The sequence below is a fragment of the Stenella coeruleoalba genome, assembly GCF_951394435.1.
Source record: "Stenella coeruleoalba genome assembly, chromosome: 13".
NCBI lineage: Eukaryota > Metazoa > Chordata > Mammalia > Artiodactyla > Delphinidae > Stenella > Stenella coeruleoalba.
Window position 1 is genome coordinate 37865021 of NC_137159.1, and position 16208 is coordinate 37881228.

A 16208-nucleotide genomic window follows, 5' to 3' on the forward strand; every position below is an offset into this window, starting at 1 on the left:
AGAGCATATTGAGTCTCAGAAGAAATGAGTGACCTGCTACTTGACAGGTAGCAAATATTAGAGCTTGGGTTTTCATCTTGGTCATTTGACTCTAAATCTTATGCTCTTTCCTCTACATCACAATGCTCAGTTCTCAGAGCTGGCTTATATGATGGCTCAGGGTAGCACATTCAGAGCTATCTTTATGTTATCTTTGCAGCAGAGCGTCATCCACTCATTTGTACCTGTTAGTCATTCTGTAGAAACCAATTTTCCAATTAAACAAGTAGCTGTTCTGGAAGTGGCACCAAAGTCTTGAAGCAATTAAGCTCCCACAACAAATCCCTGCAGCTTATTCATTTGAGTAGCCTTTGTTCCAAAGCAGTACACTACGCACCACTCTCAAATCTTAAAAGCTTCCTGGATTCTCTCCTGGACTTTGTCATCTATATTACAAGCAATTTTCACGCTTATCAGTTTTTATGAGGTATGTGTTTTTCTGAGACCTTTTTCTTAAAAGCTATTTCTTGCTTCCTAAAAGACCCAGTTCCACTGTGAAAAAGCAAGGAGAGTTATGAGCAGGTAGAGCTATAGAGCTAAATGTGACCACAAGCTCTGCTGGAAGCTCTGAAAATTACCGCATTCCCTCAATACCTCACAAATGAGCTGGGAAAGCTGCTGCTGTTAGCTTTCTGGGCATAGAAAGAGTTCTCAGTCAACTGAGAGTCCCTGCCTTAGGATTTACTGAATACTGTTTTATTCCTTGACTTTTCACACAAATTTTGCAGCATCAGGTAAATGTTCTGAATGAGTGACATTGTCCAGATCAGAAAGATTTGGAGTGGAAGCTCTATAACCATTTTGTAAGGTACAAAGGGAAGATGTAGGTTAAGCCAAAATCTTCTGGATTTTGTGTTCCTTTGCCAGATGAAACTATCTTCAGCCTTCAGAGAGTTGATGTGTGGTTCTGGGCTTAATAATGATGGTTTCTAGGTGTTTATTTCTTTATTCTGCTTTTTAAAAACAATGCATATCTTTGGCCAGAGGAGAGGATGCTGATATCTAAGTAATATGACACAGATATGTCTAGACTTCATAGTCAGCCCTGTCCTGGACTCACAGACACCTTGAAGTAGGACTCAGCACTTCTATACTTCTCAACAAGAACAAATTCGACTCCCCTGAGACATTGTTAGAAACACAGGTTTTATTACAGATTTCATAGAGAGATGCATGAAAGGGTTATATCAAGCACCAGATGGCAAACTTTCACAGAAACTCCTATTAAACATCCCCATGCGCCCCACAAAGTTCCCCTCGGCTACCTCTTCACCCTTTAATCTTGTCCACACATAAGCTTCAGTTTTCCCTGGTTCTGGATCTCACTGCCTTGTCCCTTGTCCCTGCCCTCCCCTTCTACCTCCTGCAAAAAAATAAATAAATAAAAAGTTTCCAATGCAGAACAAGTTAGTGAACTTTCTTAATCTTGCATCCTCATACCAATCACACTGTTCAGCAAAGAACTTCTTTTGGAATCAGTTGGGTATTATAAATTGCAAGCAATTTTTCTCTGTCACAAATAGTGTTGGCCATCACTAATTATTAGGAAAATGCAACTCAAAACCACTCTATTACCTCACATCTATAAGAATGACTGTCATGAAGAAGAAAAGAGATAACAAATGCTGGCGAAAACATGGAGAAAAGGGAACTGTTGAGCACTCTTGGTAGAAATGTAAATTGGTAAAGACATTATGGAAAACAGTATGGAGGTTCTTCAAAAAAAACAATAAAAATAGAACTACCATATGATCCAGCAATTTCACTCCGGGGTTATATCCAAAGGAAACAAAATCAGTATCTCGAAGAAATATCTGCACCTCATGTTCATTGCAGCATTATTTACAATAGCCAAAACACAGAAACAACCTAAGTGTCCATCAACAGATGAATGGATAAAGAAATTGTGGTATATATACACCCAATAGAATACTATTCAGCCATTAGAAAAAAGGAAGTCTTGCTATTTGCAACAACATGGAGGAAACTTGAGGGCATTATGCTAAATGAAATAAGTCAGAGAAAGACAAATACTGTATAATCTCACATATAAGTAGAATCCAAAAAACCAAACCCATAGAAACAAAGATAAGATTTGTAATTGTCAAAGGTAGGGGGTGGGGAGTAGGTGGGGGTTGTAGTAGCAGGGGATGATGTAATTAGGTGAAGGTAATCAAAAGATACAAACTTCTAGTTATAGGATAAATAAGTTCTGAGGATATAATGTACAACATGATGACAACAGTTAACAATACTGTATTGTATATTTGAAAAGTTGCTAAGAGAGTGGATATTAAAAAGTTCTCATCATAAGGAAAAAAGTTGTTACTATTTGAGTTGATGGATGTTAACGAATCTTATTGTGGTGATAATTTTGCAACATGTACATAAATTGAATAATTATGTTGTATACCTTAAAATTATACAATGATATATGTCAATTATATCTCAATAAAACTGTCGGGGGGGGACCAATAGTGTTGGCTTACCGTGCCAATTCCTTCTGAAAAGTGGGTCCAAGTTCCGAGGAGGTTTTCTTCAAGGGTATTTCAGTAAAAACTTGAGTCTGTCTTTAGCAGAGCCATCTAGTTGGGATGTGAAGAGACAGGGCTTGAGATGGGAGGAACCTAAGGAATTTAAAGTGAAGAAAAGAGAAATTAAAATTTATTAACTATTGTGCTGGGTTCTTAACATTCTTTATTTCATTGCATCTTCACAACTAAATTTTACAGATGAAGAAACTAAGGGCTTAGAGATGTTAAAATAAATCTGTAAAGTCTCATTGCTTCTAAGAAGCACAGCTAGGATGCTAAGCCAAGTCCATTTACTCCAAAGTCTAAGGTCTTTCCTTATACTCCATCACCTACCATGGGTTTTGGATTTCCAATATTTAGAAAGCTGCCTCCTCTACCATCCCATCAAGATCCCTGGCAGCTCAGGGGTGCATCTGTCCACAGAAAGCCATTTCCCCTCTTACACTGACCTGGCCCAGGGACAGTTGGATTTAACAGCCTCTCCTGGCCCAGTCTCTCTTTGTCCCATTGCCAGTTCTATCCAAGCAGGCACATGAATCCCTGACATCTCATAGGAAGGTGAAAGTATTGGCATTGTTGGGAAAGGGATGATGGATGAACTTGAGTGCTGTAATGGAAAGGACCCTGAACCAAGATGTAGGCTACACAGACTACCACAGAATAAGTCAGTGTGTTTTCCTGTCTTTGATCTCTTTGGAAACAAATGTCTGCATAAAATGAAGTGAAACAGGAAATAAAAGAGAATTCATGTTTGTGGACTGTTTCTCATAATGTCTCTCAAACATACAAAAGTAAACCTTTTTCTTTATTTTATATTTGAATGATTTAGCAACTTGACATGAACAGATTTAGTCTTGCAGTATAAAATAGGACAGAACATATTTTAGTTCTTTCTGTCTTCTCCAAGATGCATTATATTTATATATCCAGGGCAGGCTGTATGTAGACCTACTTCAGCTGCCCACTCAATGCCTGATGTGTCATTGCTCAAGTTACTTCTTTTCTTTCTGCCCTAATTTCATTGACTATAAAAGGAAGAATGTAGACTAGATAACCCCCAGGTTTCCTTCCAGCCATGTGGTTTACAGAGTGGTGAACTCTGCAAAGAATGACTTCCCTTGTGGGAAACACTACCTCCTATTCTGTGAAGGATCTCAAACTCAACATATTTACCCACAATCATAGCTCCCTTAACGTTATCGCCAAAAGTACAGGTAGAAAGGGGGATAAGGGACAGAATGTAAAGAAAGCTCAGTGGAAGGTGAAAGTAAGTCTGAGGAAAATGTAATTGCGGGTTAACATGACTTTGCAGTTTTTTAGGGTATGTGTGTGGATTCCACTTACTCTAGCTATTTATCCCGAAGTTTTATTTATTATATTTTACATAATACTAACATTATAGTACATTAAAGAGTAGACCATGTGGAATTCTTGATTTTGGTTTTTGGATTTTCAGAGAAATCACTTCAGAGACGGCCTTAGCTATTTGCCCACATGTATGTGGGTACGGATTTTTCAATCATTAGCTGTTTGGATTTTAAACTTCTTCAGATATTTACAAAAATTATACATTGATATAGAAATCCACTGAGAATTAAAGGAGCCCTGTCTCCTGGTTATTTTTGTACAGTTACACATGAGATTTATTCCTGGATTAGTACAGAGAACTTTTTGACTAGACTGAGATAATCCCAGACAGCTTGTGAATATTGTCACTGACAGAAGGCAGGCCTGCATTTTGAAGACACTTGTCAGACTGTGACCTGTGCAGCATTTAACACTGCATCTCACTCGCTCATCCTTGAACCATTCTCTTCTCTTGATTTCTATGACACCAGATTCTCTTATTTTCCTTCTCTTTGTCCTCTTTTTCTTGGCCACCTTTCTAGGTCACCCTTCTTTTCACAATCTACTAGTCTACCTAGGAGCTGTCATTCACTCTCAAGATGCTGATCACCACCTCTACCCTGATAAGTCCCACAGCTATATCTCTAGCCCAGACTGTGTCTTGACCTATACACCTAAACATCCAACTGCCTACTCAACATCTACACATGGATGGCCCATGGGGATCTCTAACTCATGTCCAAAATGAATCTCATCACCTTCCCTCTAAACCTGACCCTCTCCTCTGAGTTCCCTGTCTCCACAAATGACTCCACTATCCACTCAGTTGCCTGAGCCAGAAAATTGAATAGCATCCTTGATACTTCTTCTTCCTTCCATACCCAACACCCATCCCATCGATCATCAGACTGAGCAGAATCTAACTCTGCATCATCTCTGGAATCTGGCCACAGCTCTTCTCCTGCACTTGTGCTCCCTTAACCCAGGGGACCCCCATGTCTTACTTGGAACACTCTAATAGCTTCTCCTCTGATTCCCCACTCTGCTCCTCTTCATTCCATTCTCCACTTTACAGCCAGAGTGAGATTTTAAAAGAAGAAATCTGATCATTTTGCCCCTCTGTTTCCCATGGCTCTTAAGTTTAAGTCCATACTCCTTAAGATAGCTTACAAACCTTCTCTATCTTGAACTCCACACTCCAGAGTTAACACATTTTTTTTTCAGTTCTTCCAGAGAGCCACAATGTCTCTCACCCACAGGCTTTTACAAGTCCCATCTCCTGAAAACTCCTACTTTCCTACTTTTGCTTCATTAACACTCAGAAGCCTTTCTTGACTCCCTCCCCCCAACACACATACCTAGTTATCACAGTGCATTAACTGCCCATCTTTCTGCTAGACTACATGGTCCATGAGAGTAGGTACCCTGCCTATTTTTAGTTATATCCCAGCACCCAGCACCCTGCCTAGCATATAGGAGAAGTTCAATAGATATTTGTAGAATAAATGAATAAAAAATAAATGTGTCACTGCTTTGTACTAGCAGCAATATCAGTATCTTAAGCCTACTTTATTTGCATGCAGCGTAAGCTCACTATTGAATCCAAAAAAAAGGATTCTAGTTCTGTTTTCTTTTTTTAAACTTATCTTTAAGCAGTAGAACCCTGTTTTTTTTTTTTTCCAAATGAAATGTGTGTTAGAGCCCAATTTATATAAAGTGGATAAAAATAGAGCTGCATATATTGAAACTGGGCTGGGGAAGCATCATCTACCCACCCCTTTTGATCCTGAGGGATTTCTGCAGGACTCATTAGGACACTCAGAACTTAGTTTAAAAACCACTGATCGAACCAAATCCTACTGCAACTAGGCAGGTACATTCATATCACTTGAGACTTTGGTTTTCAAAATCTTCTGAGAAGCATCCACTAATAGAAGAAGGTGCTTGTTTATCTAAAGAAATGAGGAATCAAATATGAGACCATCAAGTAACTCTAGTTCAGCTTTTCTGATGATGCTTTTCTAACCCAGAATGAAAGGGTAAAGTACACTTTGAAAGATTTAGAGGCTCAAAGTACTTCAGGACATAGATTGACCACACTTTACCATGAACCTTGACATCTGGGTGTGGGAGGTGGTTCAGAGTGAGTGAAAGCATAAGAGGATTTCCCTGATGGTGTTTTTGCTTTGGTTGGAGTCTGAGGTCAATCACACGTGTAAAGTTCTAATCCTCATATGCAGGTGTGAGTTCCTTATGTTGCTGATACTCAGCATTGAAATCTAGGATTCTTTTCATTAGGAAATTTTTTCTCACAAACAGTGTTTTCTGCTAAAGGGAGCCAACTTGCTCCAGACAGAACAGCATTTAGAAAAGCACAAGAAGAACATTTTTCAATAGGAAATCACACAGTGAAATGTTGCTTGGGCAGATGAGCCACAGCTGGAAGTGGCTGAGAGGAAAGACTAGTCAAGGGCCCACACAATACACTGGGGGAGGCTGTGACATCAGCTCTTATCAGAGGGCCATCAACACTTAGTGTACCAATGGAAGCCTTGGCCTTAAAACCAGCAAGAGATAATTTCCTCTAAATTTCTTGGGGGGAAAAGTGGGAACACTTTCATGCCTATAAATACGGTTTACTTTGAATGTAGGCAAAACTTGAAGCATGAATAAAAATCCGAGTAACTTAATGACTATACGATCAGGAAGCGTGGAACAACCTCTATTAGAGAAAAGTATGATAAAAATTTATTTTCTTTCACTGACTATAACATTAAGAAGAAATCAAGAAAAATGCTCTACATAATAACGGATAAATTTAGGAGCAAGGGTCATTGGAAAGAGGCTACCTCTAACTTTGCTTATGCTTAAAACATTGTTGACAGTCACTAAATTTGACACAATTGTACTACAAAAAATTATTCTTTGCTGAGGCAGATGAGGCAAATAGATCACTTTCGTAACAGTACAGTCAAAACCTAAGTACTTAAGAGATGTTCAGTTCAGTTCCTGGCTAAAGAGCTTACAATCTACTTTTAGCCTCAGAAACAGGCAAGCAAATGAAGAATTGTAGAGGGTACGGCAAGTGTTGCAATAGCTGGAAGCACAGGGAGAACACAGGAGAGGAATACCTAACCCAGCATGCGTTCTGACCAGGGGAGGCTTTGACAGGACGTGATAGCTGGGCTGTCTTGAAGGTAAATAATGCAGAAAGGAGGGAAAAGGGGAAAGGGTAGTGGAGGTGAGATGGGGGAGGGGTTCTAGATGAGAGAGCAGCATGTACAAAGAGGAGAAAGTGTTGCTTGTTTAGTAGTGTCATATGGTTAGAACATGAACTGTTTGTGAGGGGATGGCAGGAGATTTAGCTAAAAAAGTAGGGAGGACTAAAGCCATAAAGGACATGAAGGTGTCAAGCTAAGGAGGGTGAACATCAGTCCTTAAGGTTACAGGGAGCCATTAAGGAAAATAAACAGAGAAATAACATGATCAGATAAGCAATTTGGAAAGAATCTATTAGTAGCAGCATGGTGTCAAAGTATAATTTTCAAAAAGTTTTAAAAATGAGCCTCATGTTAATATAGAATGGACACTGGTCAAGAATTTTATTTAACTCATTAAATAATGAGGGAACCAGTAATTTAGGTAAGCTGGTTCCAAGACACTTGAAGAATGGGGGTTTACATAGGCTCTCAGGAGAGGAATCAAAATGAGTTTCTTATTCTTTTAAGTTAGAGACAGTTCTGGTTAGTGTTAGATCAATAGAATCTTGGGATTATCTCTTTTAGGGACAAAACTGTTTGCATCTCTACCAGGCAAAAATCTACAAGTTAACATGTAACTGCCTAGGGTGTGAGTCCTTACCTTACAAATTCCAATAATAATAATAATAATAATTTAAAAAAACAACTCCAATGGTGGTACATTCCATAATGAAATAATTACTGGGTAGACCTGTTAAATAACACATCACATTGAAAGGATCTACTGCACAGCCTTGGCCTTTATTTCCAAGCACTGTATGCTTTTTCTTAACAGTGGAAGGAAGAGGGGATAAGATGGAAGCTTGAAAAAAAAACAAGTTAAAAGCCAGTGTAATAATTTTAGGAAAAGTTGGAAGATGACAATTATAAACTAAGGCAATAGCAGTGGGATGGACAGCTAGAGAAAGGGTTTGAGCAACTTTAAGAGAATAGTGGGAATATGACTTGGCTGTTAATGCAATGTGGATACTAAGGGAAAGAAAATATCCATGGACAATTCTCAGGTATTTTGGCTTGTATGATTGAACAAAAGTATTATTCTTCCAGGTAGGAGTAGAGAAGGGGGAGTAGTTGGGGAGTATCGTGTAAAGGCAGGGGAGAAAGGCTGAGTTCTGTCTAGAGAGTGTTGATATGAAGGGATAATCTGCCTATGAAGGGAATCGCCAGCATGTGAGCCTGCTCTCAGAAGACCAAGCTGGAGATACAGACAGAAGAGTTATTTGCACGCAGGTAGCAGAGTGCACATGCACATTTCACTTATGCAAATCCAAATATACACCTCTGGCAAAGCAAAGGAAGAACAAAAGGGATAGAGAAAATCAATAGTTACAATGATTTTTCCCACCATTCCTCTCATACAGCTTACGTCCCAAAATTGCCTCGTCCCAAGACGAGAGGCAATACTCTTAGCAAGTTTCCATTTCCCCAGTCTAAACATTCCCTCCTGCTGAGTGTTGGTCTTATATTTAAAGATACTGTGCCTATTTTTTTTAAAAATAGTTTTGGTCCTAAACCCAAGTCAAATACATATAACCTGGTGCTCAGGTGAAATTCAATAATCTCTTCCAACACTGAAGGAAAAACCATGGAGGCTTATGGAATGTTGTTTTCTACTGTGTTCATAGACTATTAAAAGGATCTCTAAGGCTAAGTTATATTATACCTTATCCTTGACTTTAGAACATTCCCTCTTCATCTCCACCCCCAAAACTCCATGTCTCAAAATGTGACCCCATTATAGGTAAAGTCGAATGTTTCAACTATGTCACTGAAGCAAATTTGAAAAAAGAGGATAGAGTCTAGGATGTAACCCCAGTGAACACTGACCGCTAAGTAGGGCTCAGACAACCAAAGATCTTGAAGGAAACTGAGAGCTGGCTAGCGAGGCAAGAGGAAGGAAAAATCAGAAGAGGATGGAAGTTAAAGAAATTTCAAGAAAGGGATGGTCTGTAACTTCAAATAACCACTGGGTAAGATAAAGGTAGGAAAATGTCCATTAGATTTGGTAATAAGAAACTGTTGGCCTTAGCACCAAATCTTACAGAGAGGTAGAGAGGGGGCAGAAGCAGTTAAGGAGTGAGATGATAAGGAAGAAGAAACAGCAAGTGTAACTTACAGCTTTTTTTTTCCAGGAAGAGTAACTATAAAGGGAAGGAGACAATTTGAAGAGAGTCACTACGTATAATTGCTCAGGTTGTGTAATGGTCAGTCCCAGAAAACCTGGTCACCATGTTGATTCTGTGAATGCTCCCTGCTGGGCACATGCAGTTCACAATAGGATGTGGTAGCCTGTTTTGAGGGGGACACTGGATTGAGGAAGAGCTGTTTGTTTGTTTAGTATTAAAAAATTAACTTTATATATTTATATATATATATTGGGAAGAATTTATATATTGGGAGGAAAGAGGTATCAGAGAGGAGGAAGTGGTGGTGTGTGTGTGCAAATGTGTGTGTGACACAGAGAGAGAGGGAGAGAGAGAGACAGCGGGGGGACAGTTGAGAACATGTGGTTCTGAATAGGCAGGAGGGGGTTTAATCAGAACACACTGGAGTATTTAACTTTGGATAGAATGAAGAATACTACTTACAGTGAAATGGAGGAAAGAGTGAGAGAAGATAATTTGATGGTGGTACAAGTTGGGGATCTATCAGGAAGTTGAGGGTGTGTGTGTGTGTGTGTGTGTGTGTGTGTGTGTGTGTGTGTGTGTGTGTGTGTGTGTGTAGGAGAAAAATGCCTTGACTGAGAGTAAGGGCATGGGGAAAGGGAATTACTTTTAGCCAAATGATGGGGAAGAGAGCTTGAAGTTTGGACTAGCCACTGAAGACAAGGAAACGAGGGATAACTCAGCACCCAAAACGATTACTGTGGTATTGAGGGTCCAGCTGATAGAAGAGACCACAATTTTATAGTGGAAACAACCCTTGGCAAAGCTTGAAAACAAATGCTGAACTAGTAACAAGGAGTAAATGATGGAAAGATTCCATTTAAGCCTTTTTACTTTGCATTTTAAAAAAAGAGAGAGGTGAATAGGGTTTGTAATCTACTGAAGAGGCAAAAGAGTATAGGAAAAACATTATAGTCATTCACTGAGTATATCCATATGCAGACTATTAAACAGTCAACTATAAAACTAAAAGAGATGATGTTACATAGACATCAAGTACACAGGACCACCCCTAGGGTGTGAGGGGCCATAATCAAATATATTTTTGCTCAGTTCCCTGACTATAAATACAATTTGCTTTAAAAATTGCATGACAAAATTTATGGGCCAATCTGAGAAACAGTGGTTTATCAGTGAAGATTTAAAATAGCTGATAGAAAAGATATAAAGAATTTGTTTATTGTCCAATCAGTACAGATGAATATTCTTCTTAGAGTCCAGGTACCATCTCTTCCTGTTCTTTAGTGTCAAATGAGTTGTTCTGGGCTAATTTCATATGTCCCACAGCTGGAAAAAGGTAGCAACACCATTACTACTCACAATGCCATGGCTCTTTGGAACCTGCCTGAATTTAAACAATATAGATTTCTTACTTCCGCAGTTCCCTAATACCATTTACTGTCTTTAATACTGGTTATAGCATTACTCATGAGGCTGCACCATCTATCATGCCAATCACTCTCTCAAAGTTTGTCCTGGGCTTCCATGATGATGACCACAAACATGAGGCCAGAGTATGCAAAAAAATGTGAACAGTAATTTGTTTTCTAGTCATGTTAAACTTACTGATAGAAATTTTATAGTGAAGGCATAGAGAAACATCTTCTGATCTTCCCTTCTCTTAAACCCATTAGGACTAATCACTGCATTCCATATATATATACACCAATATGTATAAAATAGATAACTAATAATAAGAACCTGCTGTATAAAAAATAAATAAATAAAATAAAATCCAAAAACTCAAAAAAAAAATAAAGGGAACTATATTCAATATCTTGTAATAACCTATAATGGAAAATAGTCTGGAAATAAGTGAATCACTGTGCTGTACACCTGAAACTAACATAATATTGTAAATCAACTATACTTCAATTAAAAAGTCTAATAGTTTAAAAAAAAAAGAGAGAGAGAAGGCACCATTGCCTTCCAAACACTTCACCAGCAGGGAGGATAAGTGAGGGACTCAGGGGCGGAGCCAGAGGATGGATCCCATTAGCTTAAGGTCAGCCCCTGATCAGGAAAGGCTTAAGACCCCCTGGGACAGCATGACTGTCATCAATCAAAAAGATTCATTAGTATTGCAGAGCAATGGCCTTTAAAAATCCCTGGAGGAGACAAGCAAGGCCACCCCTGCAGGCTGTCTGACACAAGGCCGGGAGCCTGTGGTAGAGGTGGGGTGACACTGATGAGGGAAGGAGGGTGTGCCATAGAGAACAAGACGCCCACTGCCACCCTGCCGCCCTTGGGTGCTTACACTGGGAGTGACTCCACAGTTGGAACACACGTGGGTGAGAGTCGGAGCATGGCCAATACATGCTGCTCAAGCCCAAGTCAATGCGGGGTCACCAGTACCCCAAAGCCCCGACCTTGTCCTTAGTCCTACATGAGTGAGAATCTCCCCAAACCAGCGTGTCCACACCATCCCAGTGGCCCTGCCACCCTGCAAAAGAAATATCTTGCTGGCAATGGGAGCGATCTGTCATCAGGTCACTCCTGAAGCCAGGCCCTGGCACCAGACCCCAGGCTCCACTTCATAGGCATGAGTCTAAAAGCTCCACTGGGCATTTGGCCAACGTGGTGGGGGAGATGGGGTGAGGTGATAAAGAGTCAGAGATTGCCCTAAAGAAGAAATGGACCCCTGAGAGAAATAAGTACCTGGGACCATATGGGTCCTGGTTAAAGCGGGGTACTTTGCCCAGACAGTATTGCCAGCTGTAGTGATCCTAGTCACTGGAGGAAGACTTAAAAACTTTTCAGGAGGGGCTTCCCTGGTGGCGCAGTGGTTGAGAGTCCACCTGCCGATGCAGGGGACACGGGTTCGTGCCCCGGTCCAGGAAGACCCCACTTGCCGCGGAGCGGCTAGGCCCGTGAGCCATGGCCGCTGAGCCTGCGCGTCCAGAGCCTGTGCTCCATAACAGGAGAGGCCACAGCAGTGAGAGGCCCGCGTACCGCAAAAAAAAAAAAAAAAAAAACCTTTGAGGAAAGCACTTCCCTCCACTGGGACCCATGTGGGATCAGGTCTGGGCTCAGGTGCAGGATGGCGGAGCTTCCGGGAACATGGCGGAAGAGTAAGACGCGGAGATCACCTTCCTCCCCACAGATACACCAGAAATACATCCACGCGTGGAACAACTCCTACGGAGCACCTACTGAACGCTGGCAGAAGACCTCAGACCTCCCAAAAGGCAAGGAACCCCCCACGTACCTGGTTAGGGCAAAAGAAAAAACTAAACAGAGACAAAAGGATAGGGACGGGTCCTGCACCAGCGGGAGAGAGCTGTGAAGGAGGAAAAGTGTCCACACACTAGGAAGCCCCTTCGCGGGCGGAGACTGCCGGTGGCGGAGTGGGGGAGCTTGGGAGCCGCCGAGGAGAGCACGGCAACAGGGTGCGGAGGACAAAGCGGAGAGATTCCAGCGCAGAGGATCGGCCGACCGGCACTCACCAGCCGAGAGGCTTGTCTGCTCGCCCGCCGGGGCAGGCGGGGCTGGGAGCTGAGGCTCCGGCTTCTGTCGGAGTGCCGGGAGAGGACTGAGGATGGCTGCGTGAACACAGCCTGCAGGGCGTTAGGGCACCGCGGCACAGACATGAGACGCTAAGGCCGCTGCTGCCGCCACCAAGAAGCCTGTGTGCGAACACAGGTCACTGTCCACACACCTTTCCGGGGAGCCTGTGCAGCCCGCCACTGCCAGGGTCCCGGGATCCAGGGACAACTCCCCCGGGAGAACGCACGGCACGCCTCAGGCTAGCAACGTCACGCCAGCCTCTGCCGCCGCAGGCCCGCCCCACACTCCGTGACCCTCCCTACACCCCCCCCCCCCCCCCCCCCCCCCCGGCCTGAGTGAGCCAGAGGCTCCTTTAACCGCGTCCTGTCTGAGCAAAGAACAGACGCCCTCCAGCGACCTACAAGCACAGGCGGGGCCAAATCCAAAGCTGAGCCCCTGGGAGCTGTGAGAACAAAGAAGAGAAAGGGAAATCTCTCCCAGCAGCCTCAGAAGCAGCGGATTAAAGCTCCACAATCAACTTGATGTACCTTGCATCTGTGGAATACATGAATAGACAACGAATCATCCCAAATTAAGGAGCCCTGTGGATGAAAGGCTCTTGGTGCTGCAGCCAGGAGTCAGTGCTGTGCCTCTGAGGTGGGAGAGCCAACTTCAGGACACTGGTCCACAAGAGGCCTCCCAGCTGCACATAATATCAAACAGCGAAAATCTCCCAGAGATCTCCATCTCAACACCAGCACCCAGCTTCACTCAACGACCAGCAAGCTACAGTGCTGGACATCCTATGCCAAACAACTAGCAAGACAGGAACACAACCCCACCCATTAGCAGAGAGGCTGCCCAAAATCATAATAAGTCTACAGACACCCCAAAACACACCACCAGATGTGGACCCGCCCACCAGAAAGACAAGATCCAGCCTCATCCACCAGAACACAGGCACTAGTACCCTCCACCAGGAAGCCTACACAACCCACTGAACCAACCTTAGCCACTGGGGACAGACACCAAAAACAACAGGAACTACGAACCTTCAGCCTGCAAAAAGGAGACCCCAAACACAGTAGGATAAGCAAAATGAAAAGACAGAAAAACACACAGCAGATGAAGGAGCAAGATAAAAACCCACCAGACCTAACAAATGAAGAGGAAATAGGCAGTCTACCTGAAAAAGAATTCAGAATAATGATAGTAAAGATGATCCAAAATCTTGGAAATAGAATAGACAAAATGCAAGAATCAGTTAACAAGGACCTAGAAGAACTAAAGATGAAACAAACAATGATGAACAACACAATAAATGAAATGAAAAATACTCTAGATGGGATCAATAGCAGAATAACTGAGGCAGAAGAACAGATAAGTGACCTGGAAGATAAAATAGTGGAAATAACTACTGCAGAGCAGAATAAAGAAAAAAGAATGAAAAGAACTGAGGACAGTCTCAGAGACCTCTGGGACAACATTAAACGCACCAACATTTGAATTATAGGGGTTCCAGAAGAAGAAGAGAAAAAGAAAGGGACTGAGAAAATATTTGAAGAGATTATAGTTGAAAACTTCCCTAATATGGGAAAGGAAATAGTTAATCAAGTCCATGAAGCACAGAGAGTCCCATACAGGATAAATCCAAGGAGAAACATGCCAAGACACATATTAATCAAACTGTCAAAAATTAAATACAAAGAAAACATATTAAAAGCAGCAAGGGAAAAACAACAAATAACACACAAGGGAATCCCCATAAGGTTAACAGCTGATCTTTCAGCAGAAACTCTGCAAGCCAGAAGGGACTGGCAGGACATATTGAAAGTGTTGAAGGAGAAAAACCTGCAACCAAGATTACTCTACCCAGCAAGGATCTCATTCAGATTTGATGGAGAAATTAAAACCTTTACAGACAAGCAAAAGCTGAGAGAGTTCAGCACCACCAAACCAGCTCTACAACAACTGCTAAAGGTGCAGGATGGCACTGCACATCTCAGTCCTCTCAAGCACTAGAGAGGGACCTACAAAATTCCAAGGAAGGCATTCCAAAGCTGGGGCCCAGGGCAGAGACCCAGAATGTCTAGCCTAAGGGAGGCACAGCATGTACCTGCTTTATGAAAAGAAACTCTTATATTTTTTAAAGTTCCGTGTGAGCCCCTCTCTGATACCACCTCTCTCCCTCCATACTCAGAGATAAACAATATCCTAAAATTTTCCTTTTTTTTCTTTACGGTTTTACCACATATATTTGTATTATTTAAAAAAAAAAGATAGTTTGGTTTTTCATTATTTGAACCTCACATAAATAGAACAAACTTGTATATATTCTTGCTTCTTCCTTGAATCCATGGATTAGGAGAAAATAAAAAAGGCCCGCGTACCGCAAAAAAAAAAAAGTTTACTTAGCTTTGATTAGTTGTATTAAGATTATGCAAAATGTTAACAACAGGGGAAGCTGGGTGAAAGATATATTGGAATTTTGGTACTGTTTTTGGAACATTTCAGTAAGTCTAAAATTATTTCAAAATAAAAAGGTTTTTTTTTTTAAGTGGAGAGGGAAGAGTTTGAATGAAAAGGAAAGGCAAATGCAGACAATCATTGAAGCTGAATGGTGGGTATGGAGGAGTTTGTTTTATGATTCTCTACTTTTTTTTGCATGATTGAAAATTACTACCAAAAAAATTTTTTTTAAGGAAAACAATCACAACAACAAAAATTTATCTGGTCTGGGTTTTCACTTTGTGGGACAATTTTAAACAACTGATTTATTTTCTTTAAATTTTTTTGGACTACTATTTTCTATTTCCTCTTGAAGAAGTTTTGGTAGGTTATATTTTTCTAGGAATTTATCCATTTCTCTAAATTTTCCAATTCATAGCCTTAAAGTTGTTAATAATCCTCCTTATTAATCATTTAATTATCTGCTTCAACTGTAGGTATCTCTTTTGTTCTAGTATTTATCTGTAAGAGGCTTTTCAAAGAAAGAATTTTGGGCCTTGTTAATTTTCTTTTATATTTTTTTCTATTTCATTGATTTCTGCTGTTACCTTTATTACTTCCACACTTTTATTTATTTTTATTTCATTATTGTTTTTCTAACTTCTTAGTTCATTGTTAACTTTTCATGTTTCCTAATAAAAGCATTTAAGGATGTAATTTCTCACTAGATCTTACTTTATCTGCGTTGAATACATCCTGATTTATAGTACTTTTGTTGCCACACATTCTAGTATTTTCTAATTTCTATCATATTTCCTCTTCGGGCCACAGGTTATTTAGAAGAGGATATCTTAATTTTCCACATATGGGCTTTTTCTAGTTATCCTTTTGTTATTGATTTCTAACTTAATTGCATTATGGTCATAAAC

At 41.0% G+C, this 16208-nt stretch overlaps 1 protein-coding gene across 6 annotated transcripts in view; it reads right to left on the reverse strand.

The window, feature by feature from the left end:
- Positions 1-16208, reverse strand: part of EHBP1 (EH domain binding protein 1) — a 559191-nt gene that overhangs the window by 457457 nt on the left and 85526 nt on the right. For 3 of the 6 annotated variants that reach the window (XM_079941625.1, XM_079941630.1, XM_079941629.1), the window contains exon 2: positions 2529-2666. The gene's annotated coding sequence lies outside the window, so the exon portion shown is untranslated. Of the gene's footprint in view, positions 1-2528; positions 2667-12553; positions 12629-12791; positions 13113-16208 lie in introns of those variants that run through there. The other 3 variants (XM_079941633.1, XM_079941626.1, XM_079941628.1) reach the window with 3 other exon arrangements.